Source organism: Taeniopygia guttata, chromosome 3, assembly GCF_048771995.1.
Source record: "Taeniopygia guttata chromosome 3, bTaeGut7.mat, whole genome shotgun sequence".
Lineage (NCBI taxonomy): Eukaryota > Metazoa > Chordata > Aves > Passeriformes > Estrildidae > Taeniopygia > Taeniopygia guttata.
The window spans coordinates 19,934,187-19,949,884 of record NC_133027.1 but is presented as its reverse complement, the minus strand read 5'-3'; the positions used below and the strand labels follow the sequence as shown (position 1 = coordinate 19,949,884).

The following is a 15,698-nucleotide window of genomic DNA, read 5'->3' as shown; positions in this document are numbered from 1 at the left end:
AATGGCCTCGCCATGGTACTCTGGCTGAAAATACCATGAAAAATTCAGAAACACCCCTAAAAAATTCAAAGCATGTCATTACTGTTTTTATCAGTGAATTTTGAATGAAACACATGGTCTCAGCCCAGACATGTGACATCTAGAGTTTCTATCTCTTTCTGGAGACCTAGATTTAATTTAGCACAGGCGAAGGCATAACACAGACTTTCATTTTTCTGCTCTCATACTGTATTCACTCAGTTGTAAGAATCTGACAATAGCAATGTAGAAAAGCCATAAAGCATCTGGCTTCTCTGTAGTCTATCAGCAAACTATAAATGTCATAAGAATTGCTTAATACTAGGAAAAGGATGGATGCACAAAGTTCCCATTTTCATAGCCCTTACCATCTTGAGGAAGTAATAGTGGTAGGAGAGAAAAGTGAATACCAGCCTTCACCCAAATATAAAGGCAAGCTTGTTTCAGCAAAATGCTCCCTTTAAAATATTTTAATATTTTAGTCTAAAAGTTTATTTTATTTTATCTTAAATACTGTCTAACAATATAAACCTAGACACAGGTCTTGAGGGGTATTTTTTGGTAGCAGAAAACTTAGGATTTGGTCATACAGGAAGCTTTCTCAGTGCCAATGTAGTTAATACACTGATACAGTTAGTTGCTCTTCTGGACTAACTTTCCTGTGTGAGCAGAGTTATCTGGAATACAAGTGTTTTAAACCTTTTCAAATAGCTTGAAAACTGCTTCCCAAATGGCAATCTGAAGGAATTGGAGGCATGTGCCCATAGAATAAACTAATTTTAAACTCTTGTACTATTTATATCACTTTCTCATGTAGAAAAGCCCTTGGGACAAAAGTGCTTTAAAATCTATTCCATAATACTTATTTCAGTATAATTATTCATAAATGCTATGAGTGTCCACATGAAGATTTTGTGTTTGGACCCTGGCTAGGTCCCAGGCACCCACAAAGGCTGCTCACTCCTCTGCAGCTGGACAGAGGACAGAAAACATAATGAGGGGTTCATGAATTGAGATAAGGACTAGAAGAGAGATCATTCATTAAATATCATCATGGGCAAAACATTCTCCTAAATATCATATTTAAGTGAATTTATTAGCAACAAAATCAGAGTACGATGATAAGAAGTAAAATAATCCCTTAAAAACACCTTATTCCATCCCAACCCCTCCATCCTTCTCATCAAGAGTGCAGGGAGACAGGGAGTAGGAGTTTACAGGTCAGTTCATCACCCATGGCTCCTCTCGCTGCCCAGAGAGAGAAGCTGTTCCCCTGCTGCACTGCAGGGTCTCTCCCACAGAAGGCAGTTCTTCATGAACCTCTCTTTTGTGACACCATCCCACAAGCAGCAGTCCTCCCAAATCTGCTGCAGTGTGAGTCCCTCTTCCACAGGCTGCAGTCGTACAAGGACAGGCTGCTCCAGCATGGGAGCAGAATCCCCTCTCCATGGGTCTCTCACAGGGTCACAGCCTCCTCCAGGCATCCACCTGCTCCAGTGTGGGCATTTCCCCCACAGGCTGAGGGTGGATCTCTGCATCCCCTGTGGATCCCCATGGGCTGTGGGTGGATCTCTGCATCCCCTGTGGATCCTCATGGGCTGTGGGTGGATCTCTACATCCCCTGTGGATCCCCATAGGCTGAGGGTGGATCTGTGCATTCCCCATAGATGCCCATGGGCTGCAGGGGCACAGCTGCTTCACCATGGTCATCACCACAGCCTGCAGAGGAATCTTGACTCCAGAGCTTCAACCATCTCCTCCCTCTCCTGCTGCATTGACCTTGGTGTCTGCAGAGTTGTTCTGCTTCACATGTTCTCACCTACTCCTCTGTCAGGAGTGAAAAGTGTACTAAAAATTTTGGTTTGATTTTCTTCTTAAATATGGTATCATAGAGGTGTTACCATCATCTCTAATTGGCCCAGCCTTGGCCAGCAGCCTATCCATCCTCAGAGCCATCAGGGATTGGCTCTGCTGGGCGTGGAAGAAGCTTCTGGAAGCTTCTTACAGACCTCTGTGGACCCCCAACTACCAAGAACAATGCAGTGCAAAGCCAACACACCCAGAATAGCAATTTCATTCAATATGCAAGTTCTTACATATGTGGACACTTGTAGATACTCCATCCTTTCACACATAATGAAGGCAGCAAGGTATTGTGAGCTGTGGTTCCAAAGAAGAGGCACTGAGCAAATTTAATGAGGGCAAACCATGATGAACAATGTGATGAAATGAATTAGGCTACCCAAAATGTCTCATAGATCCAAGTTTTGTATGTATCAACAAAGGACTGCTGTCTTGGGACTGAATGAAGTAATGGAGTTTCTTTCCTAATACTGGGAATTCCGAGCCTCATAGACACTATGAAGAAAATTGGGTAGTCATTGGGCAAGAGGCAAAGAATTGCTCTGGATTAGACATTGGCAAAGTAACAAAACAAATAGTCAATTTTCACCTTGGCAAAGCCTCTATGGTAAATCAGTGTTGGAAATATTCACCAATAAATCCAGAATTAAAGAACAGCAAGATGTAATTGCTCTTGTAATGCAAATAGCAATTAACAACAATATTTGCATTTGACACAAAGCTCTGAGGATAATAAAGGCTGGAAGTGCCTGTATAGAATCCCACCAGTGGACAAATGTGAAGTACAGTGGCAGATGAAATCTGACCCAAAACCATCATGACATCTCAAGGGATTAACTATATTCAAATGTTATTTATCTTTTATATTTATATTTACATGTTATTTGTATTTTATATTTATATTTAAATGTTGTTATAGCTGTCTCAAAGAGGGGAATTACAGCTTCTTCACTGCCACCCACAGCCTGGCTCTCATCCACGACTCCTGCAGGGGCCAGAGGCCACCCCATCTCTGGTGTGTAGGATTCCCATGGAAGGGCATGAGGAGCATGAGCCTGGATGGAGCAAGGGGGGCTTTCCCTGCTGCAGTGGGCCACCCCTTTGTGTCCCTTAGCTACAGAGGAATATGGGTGCTTCTGCTTCAGGCTTACTGATGGGAATTAAGAAGAAATTTTCTTTCTAAATATATTATTCTATCAGGTGACTTTGATACCTTATCCTGTATTAACTAGTGTCAGCCTCCACATTGACTCAGAGAGAAAAGCTATGTCATTAATGCCACATTCCTCTGATTAGGAGGATTACATGGAAATGTCCCAAGTCCTCAGCGACCAGCAAATTGCTGCCAGAAGTCATTCTGATTCCAGCTGGTAGCAGCAACCCCAGACTTGTGCCATTTAGTTTGAAAGACATACAAGGGAAACAGCCAAAATCTCACAGGCTGGAAAAGGCTAAAGTGTATTTTCTCCTAATTAAAAACAGAGAAAAATTAATAGGTTTTTGGTGGTCCTTTGATTTGAGACACCTGAAGAGGGTTATAGTTTTAGAAGAGAAGTCCCCAGCACCTTTGAAAAATCCAACCCTGCATCCCCTGAGGTGGGAAACCTCCATCTGTCCATTGCCTGTCACATCCCTATCTGTATATTAAAATGTGAATCAACACCCTGGAAAGAGAAAAATGTCAAAGGGCTGACAGAATTAACAAATACCTTGAGCTTACAATGAATAAAATAGTCAAAACACAAGTTCCCCAGTTTTGGGGATTTTATCAGCATTTGACCTTGCTGCTGTATGTACATCTCCAAATAAATTGGAAAATTAAAAAAAAAAAATACACACAATATTAATTTATTGTCAAAATAACAAAACAAGCCCCTCCCCCCAAGATTATAAATATTTTGAAAGCATGTACCATCTATAAGAGAGCAAAGTACCCCCAGCCTCCACTGCACTTCCTATCTTTTCCCTGGCTTGAGAAAATCTGGGTTTCCCACTGCTGCCACTGCCCATGCTGCCCATGAGGGCATTGATCCTGCATCCCACTGGCACTGCCCAGGGCAGAGCCACTGTGGGCAGCTCTGGCTGGCGGGCAGTGATCCCGACCCCGGTGCTGCGTGGCAGTGAGCAGTGACCCAACACAGCACAACACCGCTGGGCGAGGTGGGCAGGACGGCTCAGCTCAGGACGGCTGGAATTACAAAATTTCAGAATTACAAACTGTGCCATGTTAGAATGTGTTTATCTCCTCCACAGGCCCTATATAAGAAAGAGTGTCAGGATTTGGTCTAAAATGGGAGACATTGAACACGGGACAAGTTAAGGACCACATGTTTAGAGGATTCAAAAGTATGAGAGAAATACTAGCAGCATGACTAGAAAAGCTCAAGTTTTTGGAGTGGGGCAGAGAGGGTGGAGCAGTTCAGCACTAATGGGGAGGAGGGTGGAAGAGAGTATAGAGGGAATAGGAGAGGATGAAAAAAGCTTTTGTCATAGTCCCAATACCATGGTCAGAATAATACTGCTCTGAAGGGAGACTGAGGTTTTTTTACACAGCATAAAAATGAAGCATTAGATAAAGTTTGAAGAAAACATGCCAGAAAAAGCCATGAAGTAAATGACGCCCATCTGTTTCTTCAAAGAATAAAGAAGAAGATGGATCCGTGACCATTAATCATAATATATAAGATGGCAGTGTTTAATTGAGCTCTGATTTGAAAAAACATATTTGACTTGTGATAGAGGCAGGGAGGATTCACCTCTCTCAGCTATATTTTTAAAGCTATGTCTTAGGAGAATCTTTAACAGAGATCTCTGTGACCAAAACTTTAGATGAAACATAAATATTGATTATAGTTTAAGTGTTTTGAGTTCAGGAACTAAAAGCAGTTTTGCTTGTTAGGAGTCCAATTTTTGTTAATTAATTTAGCAATTTCCCTAGCTTTATATGCCAGGACAATATCTAATGTAAATATGCAGGGAAAAAATATTTTCTTACAGAAAATGGTTTTCAGCCTACAGGAAAGGAAGTTTTTCACAGAAGAAATATGATGGTTCCCATGGCTGTTCCCCCAGCTGTGTGTTTCACCTTTTGCAGAGGCTGCCTCTCTGGCAGCAGAGCAAGCAGGAAAGGAGGACATGAGTGCCTCAGCCAGCCCAGCTTGCATGGGGAGAGACAGGGAATCACAGCTCCCACACCAGACACTCCCCGCAGCAGCTGAAGCGTTGACACGCGATCTTTTTGCCAGCACTGTTATGGCAGTATGATTTCCAGCAGGGAGAAAATTAAAGATAGTTGGAGAATGAGCCATAAAAACCAGTTCTGCAGTTCATGGACATTTGTTCTTAGCACTTGTTCATTCATTCGTAGGTGTTTTTTCCATTTTAGGTGTTTGGGTTTCTTTTTTAGTAATAAAAAAACATTTACATTCTCGTGTATATAGGCAAGAAATTCCTCTGCACAATCTTTTCTATAAACACATTTCGTTAAAGGAAAATATTTTTTAAATTTAAGTTAACCTTAACCATGATAAAAGTTGTTTTTTAATGCATTACCATCTCAATAGAGATGAGGTTCTTCATTTGGACTCATTTAATCCAGTTAAGTAATTGTAACTGAAGAATCTAACACCAGGCAATTGATGGATATTAAATTACAATTTGTGCGTCTACAAAAGAACGGCAGCGTGGTTAAAACCACACCTTTCCCCAGGAGAGACTGTAGTAGAGCTCACAAAATAAATTGAATTATGGCAGTTAATGAGTTACAGCACTTCAGCTCCAGTAACTCTTTCCCTGCATATTCTCCTGCAGGGAAGGGCACACGTCTCTTCTCAACCCCCGTGTCTCTCCTCAACCCCTGATAAAACCCCTGCACAGCTGGGCTAGGGGAAGGCAGACAGACCAGGAGGGCACTGGACACTGCCAGATGGGCACTGAGAGGCTGAGCTCTGACTCCTCAGCATCTTGCTGAACCACCAGAAACCAACACAATGACAAGCCTGATACTCCAGACTGTTTGGACTCAGCTACACTCATTGGACAGACCTATTAGTCGAATTTCTACTAAAATGGTTCTGCCAATTAGATTAAACTGGTTGACACGTGGTTTACAGAGATTTAATGGAAACCTTTAGGAAGTGAGGGAGAAGTGTTTTCTACCACGCTTGGCATAACAAGAGTGCCTGAAGGCAAACTGGGTAATGCCAGAATAGAAATGCAGCTCCCCCAGTAACAGTGCAAATAAGCAATGCTGGATCTATACTGCTTGAAAATTCTGAATAAGCTGTCTTCCTCAAAAGGATGCTCTAGTTTTAGGCTGGATATGGAAATTTTTGGCTGAAGCCTCTAGACGCATGCTGTATGGGAAACCAGGGGACCCAGTGGTTTCTCTACCTTTAAGAACTGGTATTTGTTCATAACTGAATTAGGGGAAAGAAAAGTGATAATGAATTAATTTAAATATGCCAAGTAAGACATTATTATTTGTTTAACAAAATGTATATATAGTAAAATGCTTACGTATTTTTGTGAAAAATTGCAGGTGCAGAAGAAATAGCATTTATCATGTACCTTACCAGAGTATTTTGTTCATTAAATCATCTCCACCATGATCCTGTCCACAATACAAATCCATATATGTAATATGTGCTATAATGTGTGGTGGCAGAACATAGTTTTATATATCACTCTTAAAGCTTTTAGCAATGTAGCCACGGGAGAGGTATAGAAATGCTTGTCACATCCAGGCCAGGAGCCTGGAGACAGGTGATGCCGGCACCTTTGCTCCTCCCCAGCTGGAGTTCCCTTAGGAGAGTCACTGTTAAATAAATGCAGGCAAATCCTTCCAAAAGGCACCGAAGAGCTGAAGCATACCAGAATAGAGGGGAAAACTGCAGCTCCTTCCCATCATCCTGCAGAGAAGGGGCTGGGGATGACCCACTTGGTCCTCACGCCTCCCCCTTTCAGCAGCGCCAGGAGTCGGTGCGAGAGGGCATCTCCGAGCCTGGGAGGTGCCCGCTGCCAGCAGCTCTGTGCTCTGGAAAAGGTCAGGAGAGCGCTCCCGGCCCGCGCTGCGCCGCCAAGCTTCGCTTCCCAGACTCTGCTCCAGGGAAAGGCAAGAGGCACTGCAGGGCACATATGCTTTTGTTTATTGAACTCTGCCTGCCCGTGACCCACTTGCTGCTGCCACTCAGACACGCTTTCTCATCCCAAAATACCAGCACGGTATTTTTCCTCTATCAGCCTCAATTTTTACAAGTGCATGCAATATTTAAAATTAATACATAAAATTGATGCACAAGATTCAGTTACATTTAGATCTGCAAACATCAATGATTTTTTTTCCCTATGTCTATGTAGCTTTTTGGGGGAAGGAATTACATGGGATTTTTTCCAGTTTATATTATTCTTCTATAATTTCCAATTTGGCTTTAGACTCTGGCAATCACGCAGCCAAGGACAACATTGTCTAGAGACAATCGGAATTTCATCCCCTGATTAGAAAACAGGCTGAAAAACACTACTAAAACTTAACAATGGAAATTCAAATTTCTCTGATACAGTGGAAATAAGCAAGTAGAGACAGAGAAAGTGAGAGAAGAAAGGCGGGGGAAAAAAGGCTTTCCCCTCCAAGACCTGGAAATGAGTATTTGGACATACTGGTCCTTAACAGTTTTATATGTGATATAATACTCATAACTTTTTTATCACACTAATCATGTTTATTCAAGCCATTTTCGTATTATTTTCAGCCCCTACTGTATTGTAGAATGGTTGAAAGAAAAAAGGTCTATATAAACTATTCAAGACCGCCTCCTTGACACTGTTGTAACCTGCTGATAATTGCTTTGACATTTCTCATAGATCCCCTATAAAAAAGAAGAAAGGATGTGCCACAAAAACCTGTGGTACTCCTTTTAAAATTCTATTTGCAAACTACCAATTACAGTGAGAAGGGAAAAACACCAAAACTAAAGTGACAAAAATCTGTGATGATGATGATGATGATGATGATTATTGTTAACCATCCAACCTAAATCCTAAAATCACCACTGTGGAACACCAAAGGGCTATCATTTAATCCTCACTTTTAGCTGGTCTAGGTATAGTACTTAATTTCTGATAATATAGGATATCACATATGAGAAACACAAGAAATATAACAGGGTAAGAATATGAATAATGTCTTAACACACATTAGCTAATATTAAAGGCAGTTTAGGTCAATTTAGCATTAAGCTAAGTTACAGGATGAGAAAAAGTCAGAGGTGCAAGACAAAAACTAAATGGGACTTTCTTTGGGTAAAAAGAAGCCACTTGCTTGGCAAGTAGCCAACAAAGATAATTTTTTTTTTGTCTGTCTTTATCTGAGATAACATGGGATTGATTATATCCAACTGATTTGTATAGATTGAAAACTTCTGTTTATTGACCAAGATAACCAAAAAAGGGTATCAGCGTTCCATGTTCAACACTTCCTTGAAATTTTCTTTCTGAATACAAGTTAGGTGAACATTCAAACATTCAACTCCTTTTTAGATATTTTGAAATAATCTTAATTTTGATCTTCAGTTTCTCCCTCTGTTTTTAATTTTTTTCTTCTCTTTTGTTTTAGCATTAACATTATTGGTGATTTATTTTTAGCACTGTTGCACATTAATTTCCCATGCTAAACCTGTATTCCATTACTCTTTATTTATCTACTGTGTTACATGATTTAGTTGCTAAATAAAACTCTTTTCAATTGCTATTATGAAAGCCTCTTTTAGTTTCTTGAACTCCTCTCATTTCCTACATAGTGTCTCAGGGTCAACAGGAGAGGGAAGCATTTTTGCAATGTTTGCATTGACATGGACACAATAAATTGTCCTTACTGCAAAAAGGAAATTCCTCAGTGTGACAGTAAGTCTCTGCTGCTCTCCAGTGACTCCTGTTTTGGGGAAGAGTAGGATGTACTTGAGCAGGGCATGAGCAGAAGGGGATAGCAAATCCCCTTCAGGAACAGACACACTTACATCAGACTCAGCATTTTTAGCTATAAGCACAAAGCAACAATGAGAACTAAACCCAAATATTTAAAGGAGCAACTATTATGCAGAGTGCTGCTTGAAAAAAGGAACCATAATATAGCCCCTATATAGCATCTCCTAAGTGAGATTCACTGTAATTTTCAATCAGCTGAATTAAGCTAGAAGAGTCAGGTAATACTGGCTGAATTCCTCACAATTCCTTACAGGTGGACATATGCTTCAACTAAAAAAAAAAAACCAAAAACAACAAAACCAAAAAAAACCCCAAAACCAAACCAAACAAGAAATCCGCCAAACCAAAAGGAAAACAAAAACAAAACAAAACAAAACAAAACAAAACCCAAAAAACCCCAAAAAAACCCCCACAAAACACCACAAGAGATCCACAAACACTTCAAAACAGTGAATAATTCTGAATTCAGTTATTATATCTGCTATCACCACCTGAATATGCTATTTCTTCCCGCCTCTGCTGTTTCCCGTTGTCACTGCTGGCACGGAATAGAAAGAGCTGGAGAAAGCAGAACTAAGACAGATAAAAGGGTCGGTTTGCTGAGACAAAAGATGATATCACGTCGAGACAAATTACAGAGGTGCTGTGTCTAAACGTGTTGCAGCCACCAGCGCCGTGCAGCAGCCACCTGAGCAGGGCTGCCCGGAGCCCCAGCCCACGCCGGCTGCATGCAAAGCGCTGCCATTCCGGCACACGGCCCCGGCTCTGCAGACAGCCACCAGGCCGCCTGCAGGCCAGGCTGCTCCGGCACGGACACGGCTGCACAGCGACTCATTGGAAGTGACAGGCAGCCCGGCGCTGCAGGGCAGAGCCCCAGCGCTCTGCGCAGCCGGATCTGCGCGCCCTGTGCATCGCCAATGCATCGTCCCCTGCGCATCCCCAGCGCGTCCCCAGAGCATCCCTGGGGCATCCCCAGCATGTCCTGCACTGCATTCCATCCCCACCTGCTCCCCGGCTGCCTCTCTGATCCGTACGCCCTGTCCATCAGAGAGTCGAGGGGAAGAAAAGGAAAAAAGAAAAATTTTTATTTATTTATTTATTTTTAAATTTTAAAACCAGCTAGGGAAAATACAGGAGCTCTCAAGTATTCAGTGACTTCAGAAGGTCTCACAAAATTGCTGATCAGCTGAGCAACTTGAGAGGTAAAGGGTAGATAGCACCTGTGAAAGATCAAAAACTGCTCACAGGCAAGCTGTTAACCCTAATGCAGAGAAAATTGGATAGTTAGCACTCCTAGAAGAGAAAGGTGCCATGGCTGCCTGGAGCATAACGGTCACAGAGGGGGAAAAAATATATATGGATAAATAATCATGTATGGATACGTGGATAGATCAATCTGTTTTTCTCAGAGCACGTTGTTGTTTGGGATGTCCCCTTCTTCAACAGCAAGTGGTTATACATATCTTGCTAGGGCAAGGGAGGGTTGTATTTTTACAGACCTCCTTTGCAATTATATTTACAATTACTTGCTGGAAAACAAAGATCAACCTCATCCACAGGCAGAGCTAGGACACCTGCCTTGACATCACTTTTGTTCCAAGACACAAAGCCGCCTTGGTTCTGGTGCCAAGCTCAAGCAGATCTGAATTCCCATTGCTGTGACAAGTCAAATGCTGGTGGCACAACCTCCTGAAATGAGACCAGAGTTTTATGAACTAGTTCACTGAATACCTGTGATTTTTAGCAGCTGACATTACCAAACCAGCCTGAATTTCCTTCAGTACTAAAATTTCTAGGGCTAGAGTAAATTAATCCACAGGGCTGTGGCACAAAATTGCAAAAGCAGCACCAGACTACTAGAATAGTGCTCACATGACATAGTTCTGCCCAGCAAAGACAATCTAGAGCTGAAACGTTCACCTAATTCTGTTATATTGTTACAATCTTACCCCTGTAGTAAAGATCAGCTCCCCATTTTCTGTGCCGTGCTGCGCTGCCAGTGTAATGGGCAACATAACTGTGCAGCAACAAGCACTGGGATGTATTCAGCATTTCTGATCTAGGAAGGAGCATTTCCAGTTTTAAAACTACTGAAGTGCTGGGAAGGTTTTGGGTCCTTAGCAAAGGAGTTTTTAGATGCATGTAATCTACAAGATGTGGAGAATTTTCATCTTTTTCTGAAGATATCTAAGACATCTTGAATTACCCACACCTCCACAAGAATACCACAAGTCCAAAGGATGGACAGGAACATGTTTTATAGCTCTTCTCAATGACCCTGACATACAGATTGTATGTCTCAAGGCCATGAAAACAGATACAAGTGCTTGATTGCCTAAAAGGAAGGTGACTTAATTGCCGATATAGGCAGGATGCTTTGAGGTCACAAGAACTCCTAATTATCCTTGCAACACTTTATCACCCTTATAAATGTTGTCATTATTTGGGGAGGAGGAAGAAAATTCAATCTGCAAACAAAGAAATTTGTAACATGTTGGTTATATGTTGTGATTGCCTTGAAAACCACATTTGTTTCTAGACCTCTGTGTTCTATGCATTGAGGAGCTGACAATGGAAAGTTCAGAAGCAATGAAATAAATTTCTCAAAATTATTGATATATATGAGGTGATCAGAATATTTTGAAAACAAATATGCAGAGCATTAAATTATTTTTTCTCAAGGACTGATTTTCTCTCAGTCTCTGTTCTTTTATCTTATTCCATCGATCTTGAAACCATGATAATCAATATTTCTAGTTTTAAAAACATTCTATGTGAGGGGAATGATTTCCATTTACTTTAGATGAGTAGTTTTGACAATGGGGAATCCTCTGGCATTGAATTGCCAGTGGAAGTGATATGCTTCAGCACAGACCAAGGGTTAATGAAGAAAAGAAAAAGCAACCAAATCTAGGAAATAGTAGAGCAACAATTTCAAAGGACCAAGGTGGAATATTGAATCTCATACCAATTCTTTGAATCCTAGGGTGGAATTATTAATATCCTGGGGGTTGTCAAAGCCTCTGGGGAAATGATCAAAATGAAACACAAGTATGCTGTATATATCTATGTATGCAGTATATGGATCTATGGAGTACAATATTCTGTGTCTGTGGCAGATCTTCAAAGCCATTCATTTTTTTCCTTTATAAATGGTTTCAGGCTTATACAGTCACCACAGACATTTGCATCCAAAACCTGATTTAGGAACCAGGTTCAGAGACCTTCTCTTTGCCACTTCCACTGTGTGTAGAAGTAGCTTTCATTGAAGTGAAGGAAATATTTATATTCATCTATTGCCTATCAGCTTCCAGAGAACTGTAATGTCTCAGCCCTGGGGAGCTGGGCACTTAATTCAGCATGTTGAATTTCATTATTAGAGGTGGATGGTCAGAAGTTATTGATGAGTAAGCTCGGTGTTGTCCTCCATCTCACTACTTCCAGGTTATTTCTGAGGTCTTTCCAAAATGAAGCAGTCCTGTAAATTTCAATACATGTGATACAAAGATGTATCTTTTCATTCGAATTATGCAAAATGATACTCTTGTAACATAAAATACAGTGCTATACAAGTCCTGTTGCATTAATGAAATATCAGTCCCGAGGGTAGAGGTAAAGTACAAAGGATTGTAGCTTCCATATGTTTTGGAAACCTGGAGATATCATGGGCTTTCTGTAGTCTCAAGATTCTTTTTATTCACTTTTTAATGTATTTTGTGACACAAGTAGGTACACAATCTGAGAAGACCTATCCATGAGTGAAGTTGTGCACAAGGGTGGGGCCCACAGGAGAATATTTCAATAAATTACTTCATGATATGGCTAATTTTATTTTTAATAAGTTTTATTAAATATTTTATTACCTTACTAGCAGTACAAACAGATAATCTGGATTAAGATCTCAAGATCTTAATTGCAGGAAAGTGTCATTGCCTTGGTAATTTTATGTCGTCAGGTTTGAATGAATCATAAAATCACAGAACCACAGAATATCATCCATTGGAAGGGACCCACAAGGATCATTAAAGTCTGCCTCCTGGTCTAGCACAAGTCAGTCCCAAGAGTCACACCAATTGCCTGAGAGTATTGTCCAAAAGCTTTTGATCTCTCTCAGGCTGATGCTGTGACCACTTTTCTGGGGAACCTGTTCTACTGCCCAGCCACCCTCTGGGTGAAGAACCTTTTCCTAATACACAAACTGTGCACATTAAAAAGATCCTTTCTTTAATCTGGAAAGTTTTCATTTTATTTTACCCATGAGCTTTATAATTTTCCTAAAGTGGAAAAGCTGACATAATTTTCTCTTGTTAATAAGGTCCACAGGATTTTAATCAAAAACTATTGGCAAAGATTACAAATGAGAAATCATTCTGGACAACAATTATGTAGTCAAGCTTACTAAGCAAATTCCACCTTAAAGACCGAGTAGTTATTTGGTTCTGTGAAGATACTTGTTCACCTTTCAGTTAAGAAATTCTGGGAGTTAAAGGCTGTCATCAGAATTTTTTTGTATTTAAATATTGCGATAGGTTAACCTCCATTTCCTTTAGTTCTCTTAATTTTAGGAGTATAGTTTGAATTTTCATTTACAGGTGTTCTCAACCTGTATTGACCTTAGCTAATACTTCAAGAATCCAAAGAACCTGAGAAAAAATGTAAAGCCTTTGTACTGGATAATTATGTGATTTATATTTTTCTGTCTCACATTTAGGTCAGTGGTGACTTTTCTTTTTTATATGTGTACTTCGATTTTTAATCCTCCTGTGTTCTTTATTCCTCTCTCGTGTGCTGAAACCATGTGTAGACAAGTTCCACAGGTAGTGGCACAATTGTCTTACTCATTTGTTCATTTTTCACTTTATCCCTATCAATCTGGTTGATAGGCACTTTTTAACTTTCTTCTTATATAAGAAAGGCTAAACAGCAAAACTCAATTTACTTTATATCACAGTTAAGATGCCATTGAGATTAACAGGAGCAATCCATATCCTTTTGGAAGCATTTTATCTCAGTCTCTAGGGATTTGTTTAAACAAACAACATTCTGTTCCCGTTAGTAACCACAAAAATGAGAAATTTAGATTTAAGTGACAGTTAAGATCTTGCATAATTTTGTTTTTCCTCAGTTAGGAGAGGGATTTGTCAGACAAATAAGACAAAAATGTGGGGGTCTTACAGGTAATCACAGCATTACAGACATACATTCATACTCAAGACGGCTATGTTTTGATATAACCCTGGGTATCAAAATTCTTAGCTCAGATAGAAGGAAAAACAGCCAATTCCAATAATCTCTTGAAACAAGCTGCCTATTACTTCAAGATTAGCTTCTCTTATTTCTGAAAACTTCTAGTTAAAAAAGGACAGTGTAAGTGACAAAAAATGATTCTCAGTTGGAATACCTGGTTTCTACCTATTCTTGCCAATGACCTGACCCATTCTGTTATCAAGGTCTTCCTGTTAATTAAAGATTAAGAGTCAGTCTGAAAGAATGAAATTATTTAAACAAAGCTTACTAATGGAGGCTTCCTTATCAATGTTGTCACTTAAAAATATTAGATGGCAAAATGAAAATTATATACTAAAACCTAGTGGTTATGACACAGCAAATATTTTTTGCAATGGAGAATTAATGCTTTTGCACTTTATAGGAGTAATTAATTTCTTTTAAATGGGCAAAGTATAAGAATTTATTATACTTGTTTCTTTGTTTTTCAGTGCTTAGTTTTCATAAAGGGTGTGAACCATACATATTCACTCAACAATTTAATGTGCTTTCAATTAAAAAAAGGTCTTTTTTTATAATTTATTGAAGATTTGAAAAATATAAATACAAAATTTAGCAAAACTTAACAGTGCTTCTCTTTTAGCAGTCAAACAAAGTAGTGTCAATAAGAAAGGGGGGCACTCTTGTTACATTAAATCCAAGGGTAAATTCCATGTCTTCAAAAGAGCCACAATTTCACCCAAAGAGTCCTGCAGTGGTGGGCTCTACTGCAGCAGTTTGTTCATAAATTTCCCCTTCTCCATAGTTTTCCTGTACTTCCCGTTTCCACAGTATCATGGTGGCCTCCACCAACTTGCCCAGTTGTCACCCTCTGATTGCGTCTTCCCTGCCCCTGAGCTCAACAGCTCCCATCCTGACTACAAAAGTCTGATCTCAGCAAGCACCTGGCCCACACCTCCTGTCCATCCCCTCACCTGGGTGAAATCTTGATGAATGCATAAAACTTTATAAAGCACATGCATATTGCTATAACAGTGTAACATTACACAAAACACTTAATGCAGGATCAAAGTTAGTTACCTGCCATGAAATAATAATTATAATTACAGGGAACTAACCTAAAATATGCTATATTCAGTGAGTGAAGTGGCCTGTCACAGAGCACTGGATTTCTTGTCCATTTTGTTTGTGCTGGGTTTCTCCAGTTTGCATTGCACTGAGGTTACTCTTGGTCCTAGTCTGATTTGCTTGCTTGTTTGCTTTTGTCCCTACCCTGTAGTTTCTCAGTCTACTCTTCCCTTCCTCTCAAAAACTCTGTTGACCTTTACTCTGCTTTGCTAACCCCACAAAATGAGTTCTGCTAAATTGTAAAAGAATGAAATTTCATTAATAATTCTGAAATTACTCCAATGGGATACAGAACATGGCGTGAAAAGGTGCAGGATTTAGCCCTTTGCCATTATCATTCAGAATGAAAAAATTATAAATGTCACCTGCCATGCTACATCTTCTTGCTGCCATTTTTCCCTGCTATGCTAATTGTTAAAAAATTTAGAGGGAAAACTCAGAACATATTACAGATGGAAAAACCTCCAAGGCCTTGTGCAGTG

At 40.1% G+C, this 15,698-nt stretch overlaps 1 protein-coding gene across 3 annotated transcripts in view; it reads right to left on the bottom strand.

The window, feature by feature from the left end:
- Nucleotides 1-1,093: 1,093 nt before the first annotated feature.
- EIPR1 (EARP complex and GARP complex interacting protein 1) overlaps nucleotides 1,094-15,698 on the bottom strand; it is a 229,024-nt gene continuing 214,419 nt past the window's right edge. For all 3 annotated transcript variants that reach the window (XR_012054672.1, XR_012054671.1, XM_072926024.1), the window contains one exon: nucleotides 1,094-15,698. This exon is cut by the window's right edge. The gene's annotated coding sequence lies outside the window, so the exon portion shown is untranslated.